Below are 8,751 nucleotides of genomic sequence, written 5' to 3' on the forward strand. Positions count from 1 at the left end.
CATCCTCAAAAATATCCTAAAGAGATGCATTGGGCAGAGTAGGCAGAGGAGTAGACACTAGAGTCGGGGTATCCACTGTGGGAAGGGGCTCATCAAACTGAACATCCCGTTGAAACAAGACCTCTCTGGAATCAAGATCAAACAACCTATATGCCTTAACATCCTCACAGTAGCCAACAAAAATGAGGGGTTGGCTCTTCTGCTCCATGGCTTTCCTTTGAGCATCAGGAATAAAAGCCCATGCCTCATTGCCAAACACTCGGAAAAAAGAAACATCAGGCTTGTCATGAGATGAAGCCTCCTCAGGAGTCATATGTCAAATAGCCTTGTGAGGCATCTGATTTTGAATATAGTTGGTACAATTGATTACCTCAGCCCAAAATGACAAATCCATGGACCTGGACTAAATCATACAATTCACCATCTCCCGTAAAGTTTTGTTCTTGCGTTCAGCGACACCATTCTGCTGAGGGGTGTAGGGAATAGTAAAATGATGTTGCAAACCATGCTCAGTGCAAAAATATTTGAAAGCCTGATTCACATACTCCCCCCCATTATTTGTACATATCCGCTGAATAGAACAGCCAGACTGCTTCTCTACAAATGTCTTGAAGACTCGAAAGGAATCAAAGAAATCAGACTTGTACTTAAGAAAGTACACCCATGTGCATTTGGATAAGTCATCAATAAAAGTGAGTACCTACTTGGCCCCAGAAAAAGGAGTGGGAAATGACATAAGATCACTGTGAATCAACTCCAAGGGTGCCAAAGCACGAGAGGCTCTTCCCTTCAGAAAGGGATCTCGGTGATGTTTGCCAAGTACACAACCATGACAAACACCATCAGTGCAGGAAATCTGTGGGAGCCCAAGAACAAGTGTCTATGTACTCATCTGTTGAAGATATATGTAATTGACATGGCCCAAATGCTCATGCCAAAGCTTACTCACTGAATCTACATGTGCTATAAGAGACAAACTGGCACCCATAAAGGGCTCAAATCCATCAAATCTGTACAGACAAGATGCAGTATCCACACTCCCAATAGCCACAACCAAATCAGAATCATGGAGGTCCTGAATAACCACATCATGTGGTGAAAACTCAACTTTCTTACTAGAGCCAGAATGACAAATCTAATAAGTGGACAAGAGGTTCGTCGAGATGTTAGGGACAACCAGAACATCCTGCAGAGTACCCCCATCCAAAGAGATAGAACCTAAACCCAAGATTGAAAGCTGAACTGAGTCACCAACTGCAATCTGTGAAGGATCACAAGAGGCAAGAGAAGTAACCAACTACTGAGTGTGAGTCATATGGTGAGAAGCACCAGAATCAAGTATCCATGTGGACCCATAGGTCGAAGCTCGAGCAGTGAGAGGATGACCTTTCCCTGTGGAAGGAGAAGATGTCTGAGGTGAGGAGATGTGATGCTGTTGCAGGACTTCCTCTAAAGCCTCTAAATGTTTCCAACACCTAGAAATTGGATGTCCTTCCTTGCCACAGAAACTGCAACTGTCTCCTGATTTCTTCTTAGTCTTGGAGGAAGACTCACTAGACTATGAAGATTTCCATTGTTTTGGAGGAAATGGAGGTTTAGAATCAGACTTAGGAGGTGGCTTGGAGGAAGAATCACTACCTGCATAATTCATCTTGGGCTTCAGTTTTTGCTTTTGTTTCTCCTTCTCCTTAGAGGAATGAGCAACCAATGCTTTGTTCTTGGAGCTTGAGAGCTTATCTAGCTAAGAAAGATGAGACTGCTCATGAGACAAACACTCACAAAAGACATCAAAGGTAGGCATGTTGAAACGAGCACCCAAGCCATCCATGGTGGAGTAGAAAGCAAAGGAAAAAAACTAAAAGTGACCCCGAAGTTTTGAAATAATTAAATGAATGCACTATGTATCTTTCTTGATCTTTCCACATCCCCGAAGAATAGATCTAGTAGTCTTGAACTTGTTCAAAAAATCCTCAATGGTGGGAAAGGAATTAGGTGACAAGGAAACCAAATTGGCCTCAATTTGCAATGCCTGAATCTCATTGACTCTCCCGAAGAGAGTGTCAAAATTCAACCACATAGCCCGAGGATTAAGCAACTCATCAAGGTGAAATAGAAGACTATCAGAGACATGCAAAGAGAGAAAACCCATGGCCTCATCCATCTTGTTCATGTGTTGAAGAAGCTCATAAGGACACTACAATACTAGTTGAACCTTATCCAAATAGGACCACAACCCATGTGCCCTGAGAAGCCTCGTGATGTGGGGCTTCCAGGTGTGATAGTTGTGTGAAGTCAACAACTCAACTAAAGGATCTACCATGGGAACAAAAAACTCTGCACGTGCACCTGCTTGTTGGTTTTTTTATTATGTGATCTTTCAGAATAGACAAAAGATGCAAAAGGGTTTGTTTGTTTTGAGAGTTTAGGTGTTCTTGATTTCTAATATAAATGACAGAAAGCGAGAAAGAAAACACCCCCCACAATAGATAAACCCAAACTCTAGTACAAACTAATGAGAAGGAAGTAGTGCATAAGCAAAAAAAACTTCAAACTAATATCTCATGTACTTAATGAAAATTCTAAGAAAAAAGATCATAAATCTGAATAGAGCAAGCTGAGACTTTCCAACGCCTATTTGCTTTTGAAAAATGGAGTCTGTTTGCACAATATACGGCCCCAGAAGTGCAGAAAAGAAGCCTAACTTTGACTAGAAAAAAGTATAGACAAACAATAGATTCAGGAAGAAAATCCAACTTCATGATGTCCAGCTCGGAACCATCTTTCTGATGCCTATTTGTTTGCCAAAATCTGACTCCATATGTGAAAGATAGACCCAAAAAACCAACCCCCTCTCAAAAAAGACTAGAGAGTGGAGAAGGCAGGAGGAGGTGGCTAGAGGGCGGCAGTGGTGGTGGTCGAGTCGGGCGGAGGTGGTGATCATCGGGTGGAGTGGAGCCTGTAGGAGAAGTGGAGGCAGTGGGGATCCAGGTGAAACGACGGTGACGTCTGCAGGGGAACGCCAGCGGCAGCGGGGGCCGGGTCGAGCGGTGGCCGGTGGGGATCTCTGAGGAGTGGCTGGTGGCAGGGGCAGTGTTGGAGGGGCCGACGGTGAGGGTCGTCAGTGTGATGGTCGGCGGGAACCTACATGCGAGCCGAACTGGCAGGCCAACCACCGTACAATGGCTAGAATGTCAATACGGATACCTGCGCAATCCCAAATCCCAAAAGCCAAAAAAACTTTTTCATGCCCTTGCTATGGGATTTTTTATTTTCTTTTTCTTTTTTGTGATTTTTTAAAAAAAATAAAAAAATCTGGCCTGCATGCCGTAAAAAGGCAAATTTATTTTTTTTTGAATTTTTTTCTCAATTTGCATGCCAGTCGTACGGCCTGGTTGGAGAAAAAAAATCACCCAGATGCTCAGGAGTCAAAAATAGACATATTTTAAATGACTATAGGGGTTTTTGGGCCTTTTGAGCATGATAGTGAGGTTCATTTAGGCCCAAAGTGCTCAAAAAAAAGGCCCATCCCTAAGCACACAAAAAAATTTGCTTAAAACCCCAAATCTGCTTCCAATGCAAAAAAACTCAAAAATAGGAACAAATGGCTGCAGATCTGAGCTCTGATACCATGTTGGAGTTGAGAAAATACAACACCATAGGAGCTTGAAGATCTTCTGCAAGTTGAATAACCTGTTACAAGGAGAAGCAAGGAAGCAAAATAATTTGAAAGACAAAAACACAGGAAAAATATGCTCCAAAAGATGAGAGCTCAATAATCTCCAAAAAATGTATTGTCAATAATACAATGAAAAGCAAATTAACCTCTAATAGGTCAAGAAACCCTAAAAAGGGAAAACCCTAGGCTTGCATATAATAATTAATAAAAAGAATTAATTATTATGCACCTAATGTTAGCTTAAGTGTAAAAAGATAATAAGGAACTTAAAGAATTATACAAATATTGTTTAATTAATCAAGTAAATACCGAATTACTCTAACATCATCGAGTTACATAGAGTACATGATTAGCGAAAATCAAGATATAAACACTGAATCTTATGTGTCATACACATGTTCTCATGGTCATTAATTGATATAATCATCTTGATGAATGTTCATTGATAATCTGTCGTTACTTTTTTATTTAAAACTTTGTGTTTTGAATGTCACAATCCAGTTGTTATAGATGCCTTGATATTTGTTGCTTGATGTTCATCATTTGTTTCAAAACCCAAAGTGTTTTTGGTTTTTCTAATTTTTCGAATGTTTTTGGATTTTCAAAAATTTAAAAGATCACCTTAGCAAAAGGATTTTAGGATTTTGCCCCCAGCAAAAACAAACTTTATTATGGATGTATGAAAAATTATCCAAACCATGGTGGGATGCAATGCATATATGATTAATTATGATAAAATCTAAGACAATGACTACACTAAGTATGCCAAAGATTAATAGCTTGTTTGATAAACTCTATATTTCTTGCTAATGATTCAAAGCAATGGATGTGATGGGATGGAATGAATAAGCGATAGGATAGATGGATGCGATTGGATGGATGTATGTGATAGGGTAGATGGATGCGCAAAGCGATCTCATAGATGGAAGAACCCACTTTTAGATAGTGCCTGTTTACCAGGTTTTCACCATCTAAATTTATTGCATTTTTTTTATATTTGATTTTTTTGTAACTGTTTTTTTTGTTTTACACTATTTTTGATTTTTTCCTTTTATGCTTTTTAGGTATTATTGTTGTTTTTCTTATTTTTAGGCTTTTTCTACTTTTTCACTATTTTTGATACTTTTTTGTTGATACTTTTAAGCATAGAATTTCTTCAGATGCATAGTATTGATAGGCTCATCAAAACAATCACCTTCTGGTGTATATAATATGTATGCTCCTGAACCATATGTTACTACCATGACAAAGGGACCTTACCAGTTTGGCTCAAATTTACATTTATTTTCTCAATCTTGCTAATTTCATGGATTTTCCCTTAAGACTAAATCTTCGATCTGAAAAAATCTTGGCTTAACTATGTGGTTATAACTTCTCACCATTATCTGTAGATATGCCTTCAAGTGATCTAAAGCATTTTGATGATGCTCCTGAATCAGCTCAAGTTCTTCAAGTCTAGAGACTCGCTACTCTTCTTCTGGGATAAGACCTTTCAAGGATACTCATAGAGAAGGTATCTATACTTCTACTGGTAATATGGCTTCTAATCCATAGACTAATAAATACTAAGTTTCCCCCATTGGTGTGCAGATGTTGGTTCCATATGCCCAAAGTGCAGGAATTAGCTAAATGTGTTAGTTGTTACCAGCTTTGTTGACTTTTTCTTGAGGATTTTCAAGATTGTTTTGTTTGATGCCTCAACTTGACCATTTCCCCATGGATAATATGGTGTAGAAAACCTATGTTGGATATGAAATTTCTCGCATAGTTCCTTTGCATCTTGATTCTTAAATGGCCTCCCATTATCAGTGATGATGGTCATAGGGACTCCATAGCGACAAATTATATAATTTAGGATGAATGATGATTTTTTTTTTCCTGTCACCTTTGTCAAAGGAACTGCTTCAATCCATTTAGTGAAATACTAAGTAGCACTCAAAATAAACTTATGTCCATTAGAAGATGAAGGATTTATTTTACCCACTAGGTCAAGTCCCCATTGAGAGAAGGGCCATGAACTTTCTCATAGGATGTAGTTCTTGTGTTGGTGCATGAAGGAGATTCTCATGGATTTGACATTGTTTGCATCTCTAAGCATATGTAAATGAATATCTCTCCATAGTAGGCCAATAGTAACCCAAGTGAATAAGTTTCTTGGCCAGCATTAAACCACTTGAGTGTGTGCCACAAATACCTATGTGGACTTCATTAAGAACTTTCTCTCTCAGATTCTTCTTGTTCAAGACATCTCAATAAAGTGATATCTAGACCTCTTCTATATGAGGTATCAACAATGATAGTATAGCGGGATGACTAATGGATAAAATTTATTTTCTAATTGTGGGATAGGTCAAGAGGAAGGATATTCTCCTTTAGATATTGATAAGTTTGGTTGTATAAGGATTGATCAGTTCCAGATATATGCCAAATCATGTGGGTATTTTGGGATTCAATGGTAGGATTCAAGATATCTTCAACCAGGAATTTGTAACATTGTTGATTTTCTTGATTATGCAAAAGAGATGCTATTGTAGCCATTGCATCTGTTGCTTTGTTCTCATTTCTTGGGATCTAAGTGATTGATATTTCTTCAAAGTACTCTTTAAAATCTTCAACTGGGTGTTTATAGGGCATCAACTTGTCATATTTAGTTTGATAATCATCATTTATCTTATTGATTATGAGTTCTGAATCACCATAAACATGCAATTCTTTCATGTTCCATTCAATAGCCATTTTGATTCCAATAACCAATGCCTCATATTCTACAGTGGTATTTGTTTAGGGGAACCATAATCTATATAATTTTAGAATTGTATGTCCTTGAGGCATGATGAACAAAATTCCAGCACCTGATCCATGTTGTGTATAGGAGCCATCAAAATACAACTCCCAAAAATTTGTGCTAACTGTCAGAATATCTGCATCAGAAAATTTGATGTGCAATGGTGTATCATCTTGCAAGGGTGCTTCAGCCAATTGATCAACAATGACTTGTCCTTTGATAGATTTTTTATCAATATATTCTATATCAAACTCACTTAGTATTATGACCCATTTAGCCAATCTTCCTATCAAAGTTGACTTGATCAGCAAATACTTCAGTGGATCTTTTTTTTCTATTAATTTGACAAAATGAGTCAACATATAGTGTCGCAATTTCTGAGTTGCAAATACAACTGCTAGGCATGTCTTCTCAACTGGTGTATAGTTCAATTCATAGCCTACAAGTGCTATACTGATGTAATACACTACTCTTTCTTTTCCTTCTTCATCATGTTGTGCTAAGAGAGCTCCTAGTGATACATTTGTTGTTGAGATATAAAGTAACAAGGGTTTCCCTTTGATCATTGATACCAATATTGGAGGATTTGCTAGATATTCCTTGATTTGCATAAAATTTTCCTCACATTTCTGATCCCATTTGAATGTAACATTCTTTTATAATAGGTGAGTGAATGGATTGCATCTATCTGCTAGATGGGCAACAAATCTTCTGATCGATTGCAATCTCCCTTGTAGAGAGCATTGTTAATCCTATGAGGATCAAGTTAAATACTGAGAGGGGGGTGAATCAGTATTAATATACCAATTGAAACTTTAAACCATAAACAAAATTATACCAAATCCGAAATCATTTATCAAATATCTTAACTTCTTTTATCAGATCTAACAACCTCTTTATCAAATTTGCTTAACACATTAATCAAATCATTTACCACAACTATCAATACTTTCACCACTTCAGCAATCATATAAACTTGATCATTTACCAACTCATTATCCTTATTAGATCAAACACTTTCTCTAACAACTCTTATCAATACTGGTAAGCTTAGATAAACCTCTGATAAAACATCATAATCGGTGTACTCAGAAATAGTGCATGAAAAACATTCCACACATGAACACCATAATTTTTGACGTGGAAACCCAAATAGGGAAAAACCACGGTGGGAGTTGGTAGCTACAAATATTTGTACTCTTTTGAAATACGCACTGTTAGGAGCTTACAATATGCCCTATTAGGAGCAGACCCTGTTAGGAGTCACCCGGTTAAGGAATTTTCCTAGCAGCTGAATTAGGAGCTTGATGATTTGTTAAGATCAACCTCATGAGAGGATTTAATACTCTTTTGAGAGCTTCCCTATTAGGGGACTTAAATTTTTAAGACATGTTAGGACCTACCCAGTTAAGGGATTTAACCTGCTACAACTGTTAGGGAACAACAGTAAAAAAGTGATATGTTACTTGCACTTCTCTGCTTGCTTGATCAAATCCAATTATTCTCAACACTCTGCAACTCTTAATAAAATATCACACTTCTCTTGGATGGCTCAACACATTCTCTTAAGACCATCGACATGATAAACATCAACTATGTCATCCTAAATAGCCATCTCATCTAGGTCGGCCACTAAACCCTAATTACATCATGAATTTATAATACAAATCATAAGAGATCATAGCAAATCAATATACAGATCATAACATCAAATTACAATGCAATATCAACCATTGGTTGATCGTAACCCATCACGAAAATCCGATCTATACGAAAGTCAAAACCTCAAAACACTCCACTAAGAGTTTCACTATTTCCTAATAAAATCTTCCTTGAATCGCACCAAAACAACAATTAAATCATTCACGTGGGTTGTGTCATGTTACCACCTTCATGTAGACTCATTGTTGATCACCATCATAACAAAAATCATTGCCGGTTTAATGATTTCTTCACCGGTCTTAAACCCTTCTAAAACCTTAGCAAAACTTCATCAGAAATTTGAAACACGCCTTCCGAAAGTCATCACAAGTTCTATTTCGGTCAAATAATCCTTTCCATGATACAAGCTCACCATCCAAACTGCAAATCACCAATCATCACTGATTGTCCAATTCAATCAAAACATCTCTACTTTACCGGTTAAAGTCCTATTTCACAAAATCCAGTTCTCTATTGGTAAACCTTGTCTTCTAGTAAACCAAATCACTTAGACGACAAAACAAAACATCAGTAATCATCATTTGAAATCAATTTCCATCAATGACAACACAAATGACTAATCAATTCA

The sequence above is a fragment of the Cryptomeria japonica genome, chromosome 9 (assembly GCF_030272615.1).
Source record: "Cryptomeria japonica chromosome 9, Sugi_1.0, whole genome shotgun sequence".
In the NCBI taxonomy this organism is placed as follows: Eukaryota; Viridiplantae; Streptophyta; class Pinopsida; order Cupressales; family Cupressaceae; genus Cryptomeria; species Cryptomeria japonica.